Here is a 10,916-nt window from a genome sequence, read left to right as displayed (position 1 = left end):
CCAAAAGCAGGGATAAAAGAACTCTGCTTCTCTACTTGGACACAGAGCAGTCCAAGTAAGACCCCCGAGGCTTGAAATAGTGTACAAGTTGGGGAATTATGATGTGTTCCAACCATAAAGTGAAAGAAAGGATGGAAGGAGATGAGGTTGGAGAAAGGGGTCCCAGGCTTAGAGGAAGCTAAAAAAGTCCATCAACATATTGGGAGATTTCAACACACCTTTCTAAGTGATTGATAGATTAGTCAAGCAAAATTATGGCTGTAGAAATTTTGAACAACATAATAAGTTTGATACAATAGATATATTTAAACACAGTAAAATGATTAATTTAAAAAAAAATTTTGCTCTATCCCTTTAAGTGCCAAACCTTGACACTATTTGTTTTTAATGGAAATTTTCTCAAAACTATGACGCATGCCCCTGCCTTCTTAAGTAGAGCATACTCGTCATGACCTGCACATCTCCTCAGGGTCGGCATCACCAGCTGCTTGGCAGTCTACTGCTTTAGTCTGTTTTCCAGTTTTTCTCCTTAGTTTCCTGCATCCAGCAGGTCAGCATTTCTTTTCAAACAGCTGTTTTATTTTGGAAATCTACTGAGAGCTGAGAAAGCAGAGAAGCAAGTGTGTTCAAATCGGGTGCAATGAAAGAATCACCCAGGCTCCTCAGAGAGAGGTCTTCCGCGCAGGCTCTGTGCCTACGTATGTAATTTCGTACTGTCCTCTCTTTTCGGGTGTTTCAGGAACATTTGAGACTCAACATGATCAAAACCAAAATAATTACTTTCCCCCTCAAGCTTGCTTCTTCTCCAGTACTTCCTAGCTCTGTCGTCTTCGTGGTCATCACAACTCCACATGCGGAAGTGAGCCCCTGCCCCTCACAGTTCTACTGTGTCCAGTTATTCTCTTGACTCCTTCCCATTCCTAAAACTCTGGTGAAGCCCTCATCACTGCTTTTCAAAACTATTACAATAGTTTAATTGCTTGTCCAGATTTTAATCTGGTTTCCTCGCACCTCATAGCTACAAACTATGATCCTTCCTTGTTACAGACCAGCGGTTCTCAACCTGTGGGTCGCGACCCCTTTGGGGGTCAAACGACCCTTTCACAGGGGTCGCCTAAGACCATCGGAAAACACATATATAATTACATATTGTTTTTGTGATTAATCACTATGCTTTAATTATGTTCAATTTGTAACAATGAAATTGGGGGTCACCACAACATGAGGAACTGTATTAAAGGGTCGCGGCATTAGGAAGGTTGAGAACCACTGTTATAGACACTAGACTTTTCTTTCGAAAGCATATCATGTTAGTCTCACGCCTGCAAAGCATCGGTGACTCCTTGTTGCAATGGAATAAGCCTAAGTTGACTTCATATCTGACCCCCTGGCTATTCTATTCTTTCAGTCACCTCATCTCTAACCCCCTGTTCCCAAACCCTTACATGAGAGTCATAGTCATTTTCATGGCCAGCGTACCTGCAAATTCTAACAAATATTTCTTTCTTTGTAGCATGTCTTTATGATTCCACATTCCTCAACTCCAAATTCACATATCACCTTGGTAGATCCCACGTTAACCTCTACCCCAAACTCTCTACCCTAAATCAACCACTCCCTCCTCAGGGCATCCAACATGGTCACTCATACCTTGGACGACTTTGCATTAGGAGCTGTCTGCTTGCTCAGAAGGATGCTGTGGGCAGAATGGGCACATTGAATTCTGGTGAATTGCCTGACTCTCTTTCCTGCTACAAAACAATGTCTGATTTAGTTTTGTACCCCAGTGCCTAGCACAGCGCTTTGAACAGGGAGACAGTAACTATTTGCTAAATTGAAATGAGTTATTGAGACAGCATTATAAATTAAGCACCTGAATTTGGGATTACAAGAAAAAAAGAGAAAAGAAATTGCCTTGGAACTAGTAATAAACTAAATCTAATTCATATTTTTGGCCCTTGCCAGTGTGGTACAGTGGTTAGTGTCTTGGGTTCAGGTCAAGGGCACGTACCTGGGTTGCAGGTTCGCTCCCTAGCCCCAGTCGGGACACATACAGGAGGGAACCAATTGATGTCTCTCTTTCTCTCTTTCTCTCTCTCTCCCTCCCTTCCACTCTCTCAATGGAAAAAATATCCTCGAGTGAGGATCAACAATAAAAATAGTTAAATATTTATATGAGTTGGGGAGATATTTTCAGGCAGAAGTCCTTTGCCTGTTGTTGGCATGTCCCCTCTCACATGTAACAACCCCCTTCATACCTGTCCCAGGTAGGAAAACACATAGTGTCAGTAAACTTACAATTCCCTATCCGTGAGTTTTTTCACTATTACATCTTCATAAGTTTCAGGGAATCCAAGGACAGGCAGACCTCAGAGATACCGTGGTTTAGGTTCCAGACCACCACAGTAAAGCAAGGCGTCATCTTTTTGCTGGTGGAGGGTCTTGCCTTCAATTTGTAAAAACACAAAAAAACCACACACACAAAAAAAACCACAGAAACATCTTTTAGCTGAAGCTTCACTTTATTGAAGCTAGACTGAGCTGCTTAAGACCAGAAGCACTGTGCCTGCCACGTATTAAGTGCTCAGCATATGTTTTACTGAAATGTTGCATGGATGGATGGATGGGTGGGTGGATAAATATTTTACTTTCAACAATTGATTTGAACTATTGCCTTTCTTACCTCCCCCACAGTCAGATGGCGTAGCTCCATTTCTAAGCTAACCAGAAGGGGCAGGCCGCAGGAAAACTGGTCCTCATTCTTTCTTGTGGTTGCTTTCTTTACACATCTTCCTCTTCAGTCTTTGAGGTTGGAAGATAAAGGAGAGACCATTTTGCTCACTACCTTTCACCTGTTCTTTCCAAGTTGGCATTTATGAAGAGTATTTCTAAAACTTAATGTCATTTATATGTTTTTAAAGAGGTAATCTCATGAAATTCAAATGGTAGTAAGGAACACAAATGAACTTATACCCAGTTCCCATCCGCAGTGTAACCACTGACACCATCTTCTTGGGTAGCCTTCCAGAGATAATCTTACTTATAAAAGCAAACCCATATTTCTTTAAGCAAATAAAAATATACCCTTTACCAGCTTTCATCCCCCTTGGCTGCACATTGTAATTATTCAGGGGAGCTTTCCAGAAAATGCAAATCAGAATCTTTGGGGGAGGAACTCAGCCATCAGTAGTTTTTTAAATTCACCAGGTGTTTCTGATGGACATCCAGAGTCAAGAACCACTACACGCATAGTGTTTTGCAGCCTGGTTTTTTTTCTTACATGTCTTCAAGATCCTTCCATACCATTATATGAGAATGAATTAAAACAACAACAACAACAAAACAGCTGCATAGTATTCCACTAGCTAGATGGAATATGAAGGGCATTTATGAACATCAGGTTGGTTCCAATATTTTGTTATTACAAAAAGCGCTGCAACAAATAACCTTTCACATGTGTCGTTTTACATATATGCATATGTATAATACAGATTACATACATACATACATACATACATATACATATGTCGGATAAAGTCCTACAAGTGACATCGCTGAATCAAAGAACAAGAACATTTGTAATTTGCTAAATAGTTGTGATTTTGCTCAACAGCATGCTAAATACGTGTTAGGTATTACTAAACTGGCCTGTGGGGGTTCATTGTTAATCTGGGTCCACAAGGAGTTTTTAAAGTGGAAAAGTGTGATTGCATTTTGGAGATGTATATGCTAGGACATAACTACTGTCTCGGACTTAAATTTCAGAAAGAGATCGCAGGCACAGCGCCTCTGTCAGAGCCAGGGTTCCCGGGTCTCTCCTGAGAGGGCTGGCTGGCCGCTCAGTTTCTTGTTCTTTCTTGTCATTAAAGAGTTTTGTTCTCAGAGAGGAAACAATATGTGCTCTTTGATGTGGTTCAGAAAAAAGAGACCAACACCACATTTTAAAGTGCTTTGTGGAGGAGCTTCCAGAAGCAGCTCTTCAGAAGAAAGCTCAGAGAGAGAGCAGGGCTCAGACGCGAGAAGTTGTGAGCGCATTTGGAGCATATCTGACTCTGGAGGAATTCTCTCCGTTAAGAAAGCACAAAAGCCAATATGGAAAATGCAGACACAATTGTTCTCACTCTGATGGGAATAACTTTCCAACTCAAGTAAATCTTTATATGAGGATATGCCAGAGGCTGCAGACAGTAAATCAAGCCCTGAATTAGAAACACACTCTGTACGAAGGCGTGCGTTCCTAGGAACAAAAAACAGATTCTCTTCTAGAAGTTTCTGCTCTGTAACATTTATCTCTTCTGCCTTCCTTAATCTTCCTTTCTCCTCCTCTGGGTGACACAGACAGAAACAGAGACATAAAGGCAGAGACAAGAAAACAGATTTTTCTTCAGTATGACTTTTTTGTTAGTTTGTTTTTTAATTTTATTTATTTATGGTGGGGGGAGGAGGGAGAGAGAGAGAGAGAAAGAGAGAGAGAAAACAACATCAATTTGTTGTTCTATTTATTTATGCATTCACTGGGTGATTCTTGTATGTGCCCTGACCAAGGACCGAACCTATAACCTTGGTGTATGAAGACAATGTTCTAACCAACTGAGCTACCTAGCCAGGGAAGTTTTTTATTTTTATTATACTTTTTCTTAAATCTTTACCTGAGGATATTTTTCCATTGATTTTAGAGAGAGTGGACGAGAGGGAAAGACAGAGAGAAACACATTGATTGGTTGCCTCCTGCACGGCGCACTGACCAGGGCCCAGGCCTAGCAGGAGCCTGCAACCGAGGTACATGCCCTTGTCCAGAATCAAACCCAGGAACCTTTGGTCTGCAGGCCACTGCTCTATCCACTGAGCCGCACTGGCCAGGGCCAGGGCAGGTTTTTAAAATAGCTATCAGGATGTGCTGAGAAAAATGGACCATAGTAAAATACATCATTTTCATGTTGAATGAGTTTTATGGTATTCTTATATTTCTTGAAGAAATTCAAGCATCAGTCTTTGAAGTTTGTCAGTTCAGGTTCTTTGATAAAAACGCAATAGAAATTAACTCATGAACTTCAGGCAAAAAAAGGAGGATGTTATTTGAATGATACTGGGCAGCTCACAGATTTGAAAACAGGAAGCAGGACAGAGCTGTGGACCAAGTGTGGCTCTTCCACAAAATACCACATGCGGGCGCGCACGTCCAGTGCAATTGAAACTTTGTGGCCCATGCGCAGAAGTCAGTATTTTGTGGAAGAACCACACTCAAGGGGCCAAAGAGCGGCATGTGGCTCACGAGCCGCAGTTTGCCGACCACTGGACTAAGAGAAACATCCATGTGAGAGAGAACGGACACATCAATTGCCTCCCACACGTGCCCCAGACCAGGGCTGGGGGGTGTGGGAATGGAGCCTGCAACCTAGGTACGTGCCCTTGACCGGAATTGAACCCGGGACCCTTCAGTCTTCGGGCCAATGCTCTATCCACTGAGCCAAATCGGCTAGGGCCAGATCCATTTTATAATGGGGGATTGTGATGGCTTTGTCAACTTGTCTCAGCTAAACTACATTTCCCAGAACTCCCTTACTTTGTTTCTTGTTAGGGAGGGCTACAAGGCATGAATTTGCCAGATTTGGAAGGAAGCAACCATTTTGATTGCTGATCTGCGTTTGAAGCAGATCTTCTTAGTGTGAAGCAGCACGTAGGCCTGCAATTACCCTATTTTCCCTAGATTCTCCTTCAGGTTTTGTTTGTTTGTTTTTGATTCCTCAATCAGTTGTGTGCATGGCTAGTTAGCTCTGTATGAAGAAGGGCCTCACTCAGCTTCTGCAGGATCCCCTCATCACCAAAGTCAGAAGCGGCAATAATGGACACAGGCATGGTCCATCCTAGGGCCCCAGCTTGTGCGAGTGGCTTTCAGCCGCTCATGATCTTCCCCTTCTGACTGAGCACCTCAAGTTCCAGCATCAGTCACAGAGATTTAGCCTTACAGACATTGCTTAATCAGTCTCACAGTGTGCAGGCCAATTCCTGGTAGCATATCAAATACGAAAAAGGCGTGTATCCCTTCTGGTTCTGCTTCTCCACTGAACTCTGACTGATATGGGAACCTGAAGTCCCACTAGTCACTATTCCTGCCTCATGATCTGTCAGTCAGCTCACTGCTTTCATCGTTCCCCAAACTCAGGAGCTTTTTCCGTAGCTGGGGGTCTGTGCTAGTGCTACTACTGCCTGCAATGTCCCTACCTGGAAGTTGCTGGTTTATCTGTCCTCCTCCTGCATGTGGCTGAGCTCCTTCAGATCAGGGAGCAGGTTGATAGATCTCTATCCCTGCCTCAGCTCAGCATGTTTCGCATTAATGACTGTGGACTAGGCCAGTGGTCGGCAAACTGCTAGGGTGACAACAGAGAAATGTCACCCCCCCCACTCCTCCCAGGAGCAGCATGTGTAAGAGTGGAAATGCTGAAAAGGACCTGGGGGTTTCTCTAGAGCTAACGAATATCCAGTTCCTAAGCAGACAGTATCAACACTGGAGGGAAACATGGGAGTAAGAACAGCAAGATTCTGCGCAGGTAAATCTTCTAAACAGTGTGGGTACTGCAGTAGAGAATCTACACGTGTAAACAGAAAACAGAGTAACTTCTTCTAAAGGGAAGAAACATTGATCTTAGGCATTCCAGCGAAAACAACCGTTCACCTTGCCCACCAAGGAGGACACCATGACAAGGTAAAAAGCGCCTTGGGTTATCCTCCCACAACCTCAAGGTTATTTCAGATCCACAGACTAGAAGCTGGGACTAAGCCCTGGGTGTGGTGGCTGGACACTCCCACCTCCAGGTGACTCCTGCGGCAGCCTACAATTTCCTCCAGCTGTAGCCAGCGGAAGACACAACTTAATCATAAGAAAGGGGTCTCTCTCTGTTCCAAAATGGTATCCCCTGGCAAAAAGGACTTTTTAGGCCCCGAGAGCTTTCATTCTGCCTTTCACGAGGCAGGTTCTTGAGTGATATACTGTACCTGGTTCCAAGAATCTGAGCTGGTTCTGATTAAACTGTACCCCAGTGTGGCAGCAGCAGGCCTATCCTGACATTGGGAAAGTTCCATAGCATTTCTGGACTTCAGTCTCCATTTTGAAGCAAGAGTGTTGGACAAGGTGGTCTCTAAGACAACTCTTTTTCTAAACAGTATGTCTCTGTCGTGATGACAAACCTGATTATGTCTATTACATGAACACAAGAAAAAGTGCAAAATATACTACATTTATTTGAAACTTGGGGAGGCAAATTAAATTTTACTAATTGCTATAAAGAAACGGAGTCCATTTCCCAAATTAAAAACAGCACAAAGATGAGTTGACATACATTAAACAGACAGAAACCCCTTTGTACCAGCCATTTCGCATCAGCAACATGTGGTTACTGTTGGTTCACCTCCCACGATGGAAAGACCTTGTCTGGTTTGACAAGTCTTTGTTCCCACAGTGTGATATGTATTCCTATTGGAGCTATGAAGAGAAGCAAGTAGCTGGAGGGGCAACTACATATAACAGAAGTACAGACAACTCCTCATCCAGCTCAGTCTAAGAAATAGTTGCCACAGAGTGCCCAGGAGATATGCCTCCCAGGATCATGATGGGATTCCCAGCCAGGAAGTTTGTCTCTGGCTTTACACTCACACACCCATCCCTGCCTGAGCTCTCTCCACCAAATTTGACTTTTAGAGCTGAAAGTGATCCAAGAAGACATTCAGTCCAACCTCCAGCCAACGGTAAGCTCCCAGCTCCGTTTAAACATGTCCGGGACCAGGCAGGTGCTCATTGTAGGCAAAGCTCCATCATTGCGCAGGTCTAACAGTGGAGAAGTTCAGCCCTCCTGTAATTTACTCCCATGGATTGCTCCCTGGCCCTGCCTCATGGGCTATGTGGAATGTGCCTACTCTCCCCTCCAAGTGACTGCCTTAAATAGCATCTTAATTCTCACACCTCTCTGCAAGCTCCCTACTCCTTACTCCCTCTGCATTTCCTTTTTCTCTGTTGCAGTTAGCACCTAACAGCTTATTACATTGTCCCGTGAAGATGGGGATCTTTTTTTTTTTTTTAATATATTTTATTGATTTTTTTTACAGAGAGGAAGGGAGAGCGATAGAGAGCCAGAAACATCGATGAGAGAGAAACATCGATCAGCTGCCTCCTGCACACCCACCACTGGGGATGTGCCCGCAACCAAGGTACATGCCCTTGACCGGAATCGAACTTGGGAACTTTCAGTCCACAGGCCGATGCTCAGGGCACTGTAAACCCACAAAAATTTGGGAATACATAATCCCCTAAACAAAGGAATCCTCTCTCTTGTTGCTCTGGAAAATACCTGGCATGTAACAGGTGCTCAGTAAATGTCTGTGGAGTGAATTAATGAATGAAAGCAAGTTCAATGTAGAAATGAGAATAAATATAAAAATAGAACCATGAAGATGTTTTTAGGACAACTGATGTAGTGTGTTGTCTGTTAACAGAAATGCCATGTGAAGCCCTGTGTTTTTCCTTTATGTCAGGAATACAATTCTAAACCAAGAAATCACTACAGCCCTAAAGTAGCTGATTTTTAACAGTCTTTATTGTTTTAAGTATTACAGATGTCTCCTTTTTGCCTATTGTCCCCTTCTAGCCCCCCCACCCCCACCCCAGGCCTTCACCACACTATCGTCTGTGTCCTTGGGTTATGCATACATGCATACTAGTTCTTGGTGGGTGGGTGGGAAGAGATTAAAGTAGCTAATTAGAACAGTGGTCGCCAACCTTTTGGGCCTCATGGACCACTGGTTGGCGACCATTGGAGAACCTTAGAGATCTACAATTGAAGCTGCTGCATAAATGTAGAGGGTATATTTATCAGTACTGAGTTCCTACTCATTAACTTTTACTATGTTTAGAGTATGGTAATTAACTCTTACTAGTAATCATAGGATTTTGATTAAAATGTATGTGCTAACCAGACTGAAGTATTAAACTATTTCAAATTTGTCATATTAATACATTTGGCTAATAAAAGAAAATAAGAGATATGAAGACAAGCTTTATTATATTAGGTATCCTGTGCTGTGTGTTGTTATTAATACATAATTTAGAAACTATTTTGGTCATTGTCAGTAGCTAATAATAGCTACCAGTTATCAAGCACTTACCTATATCAGATACTGTGCTAAGCACCCTCAGCCACATTATCTCCATTAATACTAACTCCGCAGTAGGTAATGTTAATTTCCTCCTTTACAGGTGAGAAACAGGAATAGCTAGGGTATCGTTTGCTCAAGGTCAAACCACTAGCCCAACGTCAAACCTGAGGTCTCCCCACTTTCCTGCTGCTCTCCCACCTGCTGCATCGTCAGCTGCTTTCCTGCTAGCTGCTATGGTTCTGAGCCGAGTCCTCAAGTCGCCAAAGCATTTAATGAACGGTGCATGCGAAGTAACAGCTCATCTTGGCGCCTAAAAAACCTTAAGTTGGTCAAATACATACGTGAACAGTTAAAAAGAAGCCCAGGAAATATAAACCTCTAGGAATTTATAGTAAAAGCTGAGATCTGGGGTCAGCTTCCGGTGCAGCTTCGTGGAAGTAGATTTTAAGATGGGGTCAGAGGAGGAGGAGGGCTCAGTATTTCCCAAAGCACAATCTGATGACCACCTGTATTGGAATAATTGAGGCCAATGCCTTGGTTGTTGGTTTTTGTTTTTTAATCTTTATTGTTGAAAACATTACAGATGTCTCCTTTTTTCCCCGTTGACCCATTCTAGCCTGAACCCACTCCCCTCTCCGCCCCAGGCCTTCACCACACTATTTTTTTTTCTTTTACCATCACACTATTATTGTCTGTGTCCATGGGTTATGCATATATGCATACAAGTTCTTTGGTTAATCTCTCCCCACCCTCTAGGCCTTGGTTTTGACTTTCACCAAAAAAGAATGAGGAACCTCTCTAACTTTTTAATCAAGGGAGGTTATGATAGGATTATTTCTGAGCAATTTGATAAGAAGTCGAACAGAATGAATGGGAGCAGTTAGAAGGTGATTGTACAAGTTTAGTATAAGGTGAACTGTTAGTTATCTATTGCTGTGTAACAAATTACCCCAAAACTCCATGGCCTTAAACAATAAACATTATCTCACGGGTTTCTGTGGGTCAGTAACTCAGAGCAGCTTCAGCTGGTGGTCCCGGCCTGGGTCTCAGGAGGCTGCAATGAAGATGGCAGCTGCAGCTGCCGGGAGTTGGAGGCTTCGCTGGGGCAAAGGACGGCCTCCAGGATGGCCCCCTCCCTGCCCCTCTGGGCAGGCTCCTCCCCAGTCCTCCCCGAGTGTTAGCTGGCTGGCCCCAGGGCAGCGATGCCAGCTGGAGCAAGGTGCAGGCTGCACTGTGTTCATGGCCTGGCCTGGGAAGTCACACACCATCGTGGAGCAGTGTGCCGTGTCCCGCTGACCCACAGTTCAGCCTGCTCTGTGGAGACTGCGTGAGGACGTGGTCACCAGGAGGCAGCCTGTTGGGGGGGGGGGGGGGTCTTGGAAGCTGTCTGCCCCAGGCGGGAAGCACCTGAAGCCGCCACCTTTAGCTCACATGCTGTGGTTTGCTGGCCTCTGCCCCGAGCACACCGCCCTGGGACAGCGGGACACAGCACAGACCTGATGAGAAGGCAAGGCTGGAATCCAGTCAGTACTGAGTGCTCATCGCGTTCTTAACCAGCTGCCTCCTTTTTTAGTGTTGACAGTTAACTCTTTCTAGCGATATACAAGTTTTAGGAAAAACAAAACGCACCCTCACTGAAAAGTAGTTCCATCCATGAAGCCTATTGTTTCCGATTCCAGCCCTGCCAGTAGTCCCCCCAGGGACTCCACAGCCCAGTGGTGGGCCAGGGCCAGCACCAGCAGTCAGCACAGTGGACCCGACCGACCTGA

The sequence above is a fragment of the Myotis lucifugus genome, unplaced genomic scaffold (assembly GCF_000147115.1).
Source record: "Myotis lucifugus unplaced genomic scaffold, Myoluc2.0 scaffold_58, whole genome shotgun sequence".
Lineage (NCBI taxonomy): Eukaryota > Metazoa > Chordata > Mammalia > Chiroptera > Vespertilionidae > Myotis > Myotis lucifugus.
This window is presented reverse-complemented; position numbering follows the sequence as displayed.